Source organism: Pleurodeles waltl, chromosome 8 (assembly GCF_031143425.1).
Source record: "Pleurodeles waltl isolate 20211129_DDA chromosome 8, aPleWal1.hap1.20221129, whole genome shotgun sequence".
Lineage (NCBI taxonomy): Eukaryota > Metazoa > Chordata > Amphibia > Caudata > Salamandridae > Pleurodeles > Pleurodeles waltl.
In genome coordinates this window covers 283,915,926-283,926,693 of record NC_090447.1, presented here as the reverse complement: position 1 = coordinate 283,926,693, position 10,768 = coordinate 283,915,926, and positions in this window count along the sequence as shown.

Below are 10,768 nucleotides of genomic sequence, written 5' to 3'. Positions count from 1 at the left end.
AATCGACCGCTGACCGCGCTGGAAGCCTGCAAACCTGCAACATAGTAGCAAAGACGACTACTGCAACTCTGTAACGCTGATCCTGCCGCCTTCTCGACTGTTTTCCTGCTTGTGCATGCTGTGGGGGTAGTCCGCCTCCTCTCTGCACCAGAAGCTCCGAAGAAATCTCCCGTGGGTCGACGGAATCGTCCCCCTGCAACCGCAGGCACCAAAAAGCTGCATTACCGGTCCCTTGGGTCTCCTCTCAGCACGACGAGCGAGGTCCCTCGAATCCAGCGACACCGTCCAAGTGACTCCCACAGTCCAGTGACTCTTCAGCCCAAGTTTGGTGGAGGTAAGTCCTTGCCTCACCTCGCTGGGCTGCATTGCTGGGAACCGCGACTTTGCAAGCTTCTCCGGCCCCTGTGCACTTCCGGCGGAAATCCTGTGTGCACAGCCAAGCCTGGGTCCACGGCACTCTAACCTGCATTGCACGACTTTCTAAGTTGGTCTCCGGCGACGTGGGACTCCTTTGTGCAACTTCGGCGAGCACCGTTTCACGCATCCTCGTAGTGCCTGTTTCTGGCACTTCTCCGGGTGCTACCTGCTTCAGTGAGGGCTCTTTGTCTTGCTCGACGTCCCCTCTCTCTGCAGGTCCAATTTGCGACCTTCTGGTCCTTCCTGGGCCCCAGCAGCGTCCAAAAACGCCAAACGCACGATTTGCGTGTAGTAAGGCTTGTTGGCATCCATCCGGCAAGAAAACACTTCTGCACGACTCTCCAAGGCGTGGGGGATCCATCCTCCAAAGGGGAAGTCTCTAGCCCTTGTCGTTCCTGCAGTATTCACAGCTCTTCAGCCTAGTAAGAGCTTCTTTGCACCCACCGCTGGCATTTCTTGGGCATCTGCCCAGCTACGAGCTGCTTGTGACTTTTGGACTTGGTCCCCTTGTTCCACAGGTACCCTCAGACAGGAATCCATCGTTGTTGCATTGCTGATTTGTGTTTTCCTTGCATTCTCCCTCTAACACGACTATTTTGTCCTTAGGGGAACTTTAGTGCACTTTGCACTCACTTTTCAGGGTCTTGGGGAGGGTTATTTTGCTAACTCTCACTATTTTCTAATAGTCCCAGCGACCCTCTACAAGGTCACATAGGTTTGGGGTCCATTCGTGGTTCGCATTCCACTTCTAGAGTATATGGTTTGTGTTGCCCCTATCCCTATGTTTCCCCATTGCATCCTATTGTAACTATACATTGTTTGCACTGTTTTCTAAGACTATACTGCATATTTTTGCTATTGTGTATATATATCTTGTGTATATTTCCTATCCTCTCACTGAGGGTACACTCTAAGATACTTTGGCATATTGTCATAAAAATAAAGTACCTTTATTTTTAGTATAACTGTGTATTGTGTTTTCTTATGATATTGTGCATATGACACTAAGTGGTACTGTAGTAGCTTCACCCGTCTCCTAGTTCAGCCTGAGCTGCTTTGCTAAGCTACCATTATCTATCAGCCTAAGCTGCTAGACACCCTATACACTAATAAGGGATAACTGGGCCTGGTGCAAGGTGCAAGTACCCCTTGGTACTCACTACAAGCCAGTCCAGCCTCCTACAGCCTGTCCCCCCCCTGTCGCACAGCAGCCCTCCCAGTTCCCCTGTTTCCCTGGGCCTCCGTCCCCAGGACCGTGTGCCCACTACCACTGCCCCCAGGTCTCTGTTGTTGTTGGGGTGGTGGGTTAACCTGGGTGCCCTGTAGTGGTGGACACACGCTGATTGACGTGTCCTGGAGACAGAGGCATGGGCCCGCTGGGTGGGTGCTGTGCTGGTGTTCCCAGAGGGGGGTTGGTCTGCTGTGGCCTGTGGCTGTGTGAGGGGAACCGACTGTCCCGAGGTCCCCGATGGGCTGGGCTGGTCATCTGGGTCCAGGGAGACAGAGCTGCTGTCATCACTGGGGGCTTCTTCTGGGGGTGGGAGGGACATTTCTGGACCCTCCTGGGCGGTTTCGTGGCGTTCGGGTCCTGCAGGGGTATAAGGGTATGGTTATTGCTTCTGTGTGTGCCATAGCGTGCAATGGGTGGGTGCCCGTGTGCCCCAGTGCTGCCATTCCCTTGTGGGGGCTGTTGTGACGGTGGTTTGTGGGAGGGATGGGTATGTGCAGTGGGCATGCTTAGGTGATGGGTATCCATGCTTTGTGGTGGCATGCAGGGCTTGGTGTTGGGATGGGTGGGTTGTGATGGTGAGACATTAGCAAGGAGGATGTGTGATGGGGGTGGGGGGGGAGGGTGGGGGTATGAGTTGGCATGCTGGTGGGTGGGGGGGATGAAGTATTTGAGATTAGACTTACCAGAGTCCATTCCTCCGCCTACTCCTGCGAGGCCCTCAGGATGCAGGATCGCCAAGACCTGTTCCTCCCATGTTGTAAATTCTGGGGGTTGAGGTGGGGGTCCGCCGCCAGTCTTCTGAACCGCAATGCTGTGTCTCGATACCATGGAACGCACCTTCCCCTGTAGGTCATTCCACTGCTTCTTGATGTCGTCCCGATTTCGTGGATGCTGTCCCACAGCGTTGACCCTGTCCACTATTCTTTGCCGTAGCTCCATCTTCCTGGCAATGGAGGTGTGCTGCACCTGTGTCCCAAAGAGCTGGGGCTCTACCCGAACTATTTCCTCCACCATGACCCTGAGTTCAGCGTCTGAAAACCTGGGGTGTCTTTTGGGTGCCATGGGGTGGTGTGGATGAGGTGTGGGGTGGTGTTTGCAGTGATGAGTGTGGTGAGTGTGGTGGTGTGTGGTGTTTTGTGCGTGGATGTTGTGTGGGTGATGGTGTAGTGTGCCTCTGTGTGATGGTGTTCTCTATTCTGTGGTGTCTCTCTCTGGCCTTCGTCTCTGATTTGTGGTTGTAGGGGTTTGTGGGTGATGTGGGTGTGTATTTTATATTGTATTGGGTGTGTGGGAGTGTTGTTTGTATGTGTCTCAGGTGTGTGTATTTCAAATTGTCCAATGTGGCTGTGTTTTGGAGCTGTGTGTGTATTTTGACCGCAGCAGTGTGTACCGCCAATGGAATACCACGGTTGAAAGACTGCCGCGTGGATTCGTGGGTCGGAATGGCATGGGCGTATTTCTGTTGGCGTGACGGTGGAGGTTTGGTCATCGCCAGTTTTTCGCTGCCCGTTGGTTTGGCGGACTTTTGTGGATGTCGGGTTTTTGGCGGTTTTCCTCTTGCGGGTCAGAATGACCGTGGCGGTTTACCGCATCCGCGGCGGTGTTATGGCGGTCTTCTGACCGGCTGTAAGCGCCTTTTACCGCCGAGGTTGGAATGACCCCCTTAATCTCTTTAGACGTTTTGGTCAGCATATGATTGTCATGTATGTTTATACCTTCGTTGTGTGCACCATTGAAGTTACATTAGCTTTGTGGTTGTAATAAAGCTTTGCAGATTTGCTCAGTTTGGAATTTGGTCTTATACTAAATTAGGTTTTGATGTTTAACCTCTTAGCTGCTGGGCCTCCCCCTCCCCCCCTAAGCTAAGCCCTTTTGTGGCTATTTGGGGTAGTTCGCGCTTAGGCCTTCATAACTGTTTGTCCACATAAGCTATCCACGCCAAATTTGCATCCTTTTTCCAACATCCTAGGGATTCTAAAGATACCCAGAGTTTGTGGGTTCCCCTGGAGGAGACCAAGAAATTAGCCAAGATATAGCAAACAATTTGTTTTTTCCAAACAAATGGGAACAAAGGGCTGCCGAAGAAAGCTTGTGTTTTTTTTCCTGAAAATGGCATCAACAAAGGGTTTGCGGTGCTAAAATCACCATCTTCCCAGCTTTCAGGAACAGGCAGACTTGAATCAGAAAACCACATTTTTCAACCCAATTTTGGCATTTTACTGGGACATACTCCATTTTTACTATTTTTGTTGCTTTCAGCCTCCTTTGAGTTAGTGACAGGAATGGGCGTGAAACCAATACTGGATCCCGGAAAGCTAAGCATTTCTGAAAAGTAGACAAATTCTGAATTCAGCAAGGGGTCATTTGTGTAGATCATACAAGGTGTTCCTACAGAAAATAACAGCTGAAATAAAAAAATATTGAAATTGAGCTGAAAAAAACGGCAATTTTTCTCCACATTTTACTCAGATTTTTTAAAGCAATATACTGTTACGTTTGCTGGACTCTTCTGGTTGCAGGAATATATAGGGCTTGTAGGTTCATCAAGATCTCTCGGTACCCAGTGCCAAAAAACGAGCTGCACCTTGCAATGGGTTTTCATTCTATACCGGGTATACAGCAATTCATTTGATGAAATATAAAGAGTGAAAAATAAGTACCCAGAAAACCTTTGAATTTCCCAAATGGGCATATGATAAGGTGTTGAAAAGCAGTGGTTATTTGCACATCGCTGAATTCTGGGGTTCCCATACTAGCATGTGAATTACAGGCCATTTCTCAAATAGAAGTCTGTTTTACACACTGTCCTACATTTGGAAGGAAAAAATGTAGAGAAAGACAAGGGGCAATAAAGCTTTGTTGTGCTATTCTGTGTTACCCCAAGTCTCCCTATAAAAATGGTACATCACTTGCGTGGGTAGGCCTAATGCTTGTGACAGGAAAGGCAACATGGACACATCACAATTTTACATTGAAATCTGATGTGTTTTTTGCAAAGTGACTAGCTGTAGATTTTGGCCTCTAGCTCAGCCGGCACCTAAGGAAACCTATCAAACCTGCGCATTTTTAAAAACTAGACACATTGGGGAATCCAGGATGAGCTGACTTGTGGGGCTCTCACTAGGTTCTGTTACCCAGAATCCTTTACACGCCTCAAACGTTGGCCAAAAAATCACTTTTTCCTCACATTTCTGTGACAGAAAGTTCAGGAATCTGAGAGGAGCCACAAATTTCCTTCCACCCAGCGTTCCCCCAAGTCCCCCAATAAAAATGGTACCTCACTTGTGTGGGTAAACCTAGCGCCAGCGACAGGAAATGCCACAAATCACAATGTGGATACATCACATTTTTCTAACGAAAACAGAGCTGTTTTTTGCAAAGTGCCTAGCTGTGGATTTTGGCTTCTAGCTCAGCCGGCACCTAGGGAAACCTACAAAACCTGTGCATTTTTAAAAACTAGACACCTAGGGAAATCCAGGATGAACTGACTTGTGGGGCTTTCACCAGGTTCTGTTACCCAGAATCCTTTGCAAACCTCAAACTTCGGCCAAAAAACACTTTTTCCTCACATTTCGAGGAGCCATAAATTTCCTTCCAGCCAGCGTTTCCCCAAGTCTCCCGATAAAAATGGTACCTCATTTGTGTGGGTAGGCCTAGCACCTGCGACAGGAAATGCCACAAAACACAATGTGGACACATCATATTTTCCTAAAGAAAACAGAGCTGTTTTTTTGCAAAGTGCCTAGCTGTGGATTTTGGCCTCTAGCTCAGCCTGCACCTAGGGAAACCTACCAAACCTGTGCATTTCTGAAAACTAGACAACTAGGGGAATCCAAGATGGGGTGACTTTTGGGGCTCTCACCAGATTCTGTTACCCAGAATCCTTTTCAAACCTCAAAATCTGGCCAAGAAAACACTTTTTCCTCATATTTTGGTGACAGAGAGTTCTGGAATCTGAGAGGAGCCACAACTTTCCTTCCACCCAGCGTTCCCCCAAGTCTCCTGATAAAAATGGTACCTCTCTTGTGTGGGTTGCCTAGTGCCCGCCACAGGAGTAGATCACACAGCGGTCAATGTTGGTCCGTACATGCAGCAACTGTTGACCCTGTGGTGATCCATTCCTGATGCAGGCACTAGGTACAGGCACTCAAGTGGGCTAGTGTTTTTATAAGAACAGGTGAGGAATCACTGGGTGGTGGGAATGGTGTGGATCCCAGCATATTCCTGCAGTTTGTGTGACAGAAATGCAAGAAAAATATATAAATATTCAACATTTCAGCTTTGAAGGGTATTCTGGGTAAGAAAACTTTGGGGAATCCAAACAAGTCACAGATCTGTGGACTCCCCTGGATGTCTAGTTTCCAGGAATGTTTGGGTTCAGTATGTTTCCCTATATGGCCACCGAGCCCAGAACCAAAAACACAGGTGCCTGCCTTACAAAACCAGTTTGTTTTGTGAGAGATACTTTTGATGTCTCCACAATACAATTTGGACGTTGGACTTTGGGGCTGAACTAAATTGGGAAGCTCCCAAGAGAGCACTCTCTCTGTTCTTGCTGCCGCATTCACCTGCTCTCTGGGTTGGGCTAACCCGCTATTGCCCTGTTGCACAGACTGTGCTTGCGAAGGGACAGCAGAACTGTCCTCATTACCTCCCTCATAATTACTGGAAGAGGAGTTACAAATGGGACTCCTCTGACTGTAAAATCACTCTCAGAGTCTGCACCATTGTCCTATCCCTCAGATGCTGTCTCAGTATATGATCCTATGTCAGAGCTGTCCTTCATAACCAGAGTGAGTGTGTCAGCAGCAGTCATCCAACGAGATGCCATCTCTGCTACTGGCTAAACTGTTTATCTAAAACACTAGCCTACGTAGACAGTCACAAAATTGCTGGTGTGTGTGATACGTGCAACAGTAGAGGTCACCTTACCTGCGCTTCTTCCCTCAATCAGCACGTTCTTTCAAGACACTCAAAAAACACCTTGTCATACACCATTCGTCACAGTCTTTAGCACCTCCTCCGCCCAGTTCAACATTATTAGTGCTTCCACTTCCATGTCCTCCTCCTCGGATTCCCTCATTACCACTCAGCAAAAGTGCCCTTCATCTCGCTATAGCCACCCCTGCACAGACATTTCAGTTGTATTATAGCACAGGTAATGGCTGACTTTACTAGTATACTCAGTTATTAACATAAAATACAGATTTGCTCTTTGCAGTAGGCATATAAACCTTCTGCGCTTCTTTATGGAACTAAAACTGCCACTAGACCAAATTCTGCTCCTTTAGTTACAGAAACATAATCATAAGACTTACTTGACTTTTTTATTGCTGCCTAAAAGCTACAGTTGAAATCCGTCAGTTGAAGTATGTGCATTGCTTTGAAGATGCAAGCTGCAACTGCAAGACAACTGGTGGCAAATATACATATACAGAGATCACTTTTATATGTGGGTCTGGTTTTCCTGGGGGCCGATCGCAGCCCCAAGGGAAACCACACATGCACTGACAAAAAATACATTATATATATATATATATATATATATATATATATTATATATACTACATAGATAGATATATCTTTATATATATATATATATATATATATATATATATATATATTTATATATATATATATATATATAATTATTTTTTTTGTAGTTGTGTGGTTTCCTGGGGAGCCAAAATGTCCCCCAGGGAAACCTTACAACTACTAAACAAAAGTATTGCCCCCATAGGGGATCGCCCTGCCCACGGGCAACCCCCTGTCAATTTCTTTATTTAAAAAAAAAAAAGAATTAGCCCCTGTGGGGGCGCAATCGAGCGCGATTGCGCCTCCCCAGGGGACACCTACCTTTATGTGGAAAAAATTGCCCATGCAGGGGGTGGCCTGTTTTCCGAGGGGGCTGACCCCCCAAGTACAATCCCTGCTGTCTAGTGGTGTTCCCTGCCCCTCGATCGCAGCACAGCCAGGAAACACATTGAGGAAGGCCTTGTGTGAAAGGGAGAGTCTCCCCTTTCACACGAGGCCTTCCCGAATGTTGGGAAGGTCGTTTGGGCCGTTTTCCCCATTGGAGCAGGAAGCGGCCTTGCTGATGGGCAAAACTACACTAAGTGGTGGGTAGGGGATCGGGGGGAGACACAGAAGATCTTCCGTGTCTCCCAGGGTTTAAAAAAAAAAAAACTCGGGTGCAATGTAAGAGAACTGTAAGAGAGTGCATGACTGCAAGCGAAGGACAAAGGAAAAATGCCAAGGAACAGGAAGGCAGCACTGCAAACTGGAGGTGGGAGTCCAGCACCACAAAAGGACTTGGACAAGATGGAGGAGATGGTTGCAGCTGTCATACCGGAGGAACTCATCACAGGAATTGCAGGACAGCGCAGACTAACAGGAAACACCACAAATGCAGGGCAAGTTGCATGGGGGGATTAATCCTAAAATGTCAAGTGCAAGAAGGGGGAGGCACAGAAGACTCACACAATGCATGCCAAAGGAGTGCAGAGGGACACATTGCACATTAAGCAAGTTGCACCATGCTGACGTAAGCTACACATGTACCTACACCTTCATAGTACTATGCACCATAACACACACACTACCTGGACATATGTCCATCACCAGGCCTAAAAACCTACATGTACATATGCAGCACATGGGATGGATGGCATGTATAATCACTGTGTCTCTGGTTGTGTCATCACAACACCCCTTGTATACAGTCATATCAACCCTAGCAACACGACCAAGAATTCAGAGACTAGGTAGTCAGTCGATACCATTCCTGGGGTAACATCATGTGGTGTCCCTTGCAGTAACACTTTGCAAAAGCCTTGCTTCATTGCCCAAACTCATGTGTGCTACATCTGACAGCACACAAGTCATTGCAATGGTCCCAACAGTACCCAGACATGTGCTGGTAGAACCACCACCCCGCACATTGACAACCCATCCACATTAGGCAGCCACTACTCCATCATGCAATCAGGATGCCCCCTTGGTGCAGGGAACAATGAACTGAACAGGTCCTGGGGAAATACCAGGCTGGTCCTGTATCATTGGTAACATGCCACTACCCAGACCAACTAAACTGGTGTAGTGTTGAACCACACATCTTGATGCTGAACAGAAATGCACCACTACAAAAAATAGGTACCACAGATAGCAAACAGTACGTCAAAACAGTTACAGGCTGAGCCCACAACTACTCTGACACAACATTGTTGGACACATATGAATGGGGAAATTAACACACACATTCAACACATGGATTATGACTGTGAACATAATGGCGTGTAATTCCACATTTAAGGACGGGGATGGTACATGGGCAAGTTCAGTGTTGGTAAGACTGCCAGTGCAGGGTACCCTTTGCGGTTGGAAGTATGAGTCACACGTTGGGATGGCAGGTGGAAATCTGCTCATGGTAGCTCTGTGGGACACTTAGTACAATATTATTGATGGATCAAATAGAGTCAGTGCCAGTTTTGGGGTGTATTGGGACACGCTTCACTTAGCCCTGTAAATCAGGCAGTGGAAAGGGCAAAGGGCCAGGACATGGAACCCCCTGCATTACCCATATCAGGTACATGGGCTGTACAGGGGCATCTAGGGGCACACCAGACCACATCACCACCAACCTTTGCATGGGGATTTCACTGCCATGCAAGACTGGTGGAAATGCAGAAACAGACCTGGAGGGTAGCATTGAACGTAATACTAGTCTTGTGTCACGGGACAGCTGGCATTGCCAGTTTGTAAGCTGCTAGAAACCTGCCAGTGCCAGATCATTGGCCCATGGGGCATTCCCCATTGACAACAGTCGCCACTACCATCTGTGCTGTTCGGAGTGGTCAAATAGACAATGGCTGTCAGGTGCCCATAGGACTGACACACTTGAAATGAGGGACCTGTATGACTACCTGCAGAAGCACCATCAAACTAGCTTCAGGCCCTGACCTAAGTTCAACTCCTGTTAAATGGCTATGTCCATAGACACATTTACCACCAAGCACTGTCACATACATAATGATGTACAAAGCAAAGATGTTATACCCATGCTGGCCATCCCTGGGCCCACCCTTGCATCAAATAAGCTACACTGCCACCATGCTGCATCTTATGTATCATAGTGGAAGGAGGGCTGCATTGAGGGGGGGCATAGGTGTTTAGGATGGCCAACCCACCTGCACAGACAGAAGATGAAATTGAACTCTGCTAGGTCCATGAGTGCTATTCAATGTAGCACATATACACAAATATCAACATAAGGAGCTATCAATTGTAATAAGGATAGTGTCCTGGCAATGCCATATTTGGGGTGGTGCAAGGTCTCAGCACCGCATGGGAGTATGTGAAACATGTAAGACTGGAAAATTGCCATGTGTGGTGCTGTGGCATAAGCACAGCAACACCCATTGCAAGGCCTCACCATGCAATGGATGTATAGGGAGTGTTGACAACGACGAGGTGGTGTCAAGCCACAAAAAGGATATAAATCACACCTAGAAGATATGACATAGCCAATTGTGCCAACTGGGCTTCCCTTCATGTGACACGCAAGTGGGGCATAGGGCTGATAGACTGCAACCAAGATGTACAAGAGCAATGTTTGGGAACTAAGATGACAATGAGCCTCCAATAGCAAGCCAGTGATGTGACACATCAACTGCCACAAAACAGATAGACAGCTGAAGACTCTGAGGACCCAGGGACCAGCTTTGAGAGGACAGTGGTAGGAGTCCAGTAGGAGCTAGCCAAGGATGTATGGGTGGGAATGCAAATTATGGCAGCCAGCCTAGTGGGTATGTGCATGTGCAACATTATGGCCACTGAACAGACTGCAGCCAAACAAAGCAAACATTCCCCAATGCATAAAGTGTACAGCAGTGTCTGAGGGAAATTCCTGCTGCCATGAGGGAGAGTTCACAACAACTGCCCTCCCAAATTCGCAGCAGCTTGCTTGAGAACAAGATGGACTCCATGCACCGGGAACTGGCGTCCCTCAGGGCAGACCTGGCTGCCTACCACAGGGATGTTGCTGCTCTTCTGAAAAGTCAGCAGTTCCTCCTTGCTGCAGTGATGCCATAGGTTGTTCCACAGATGGCAGCTTCCGGCAAT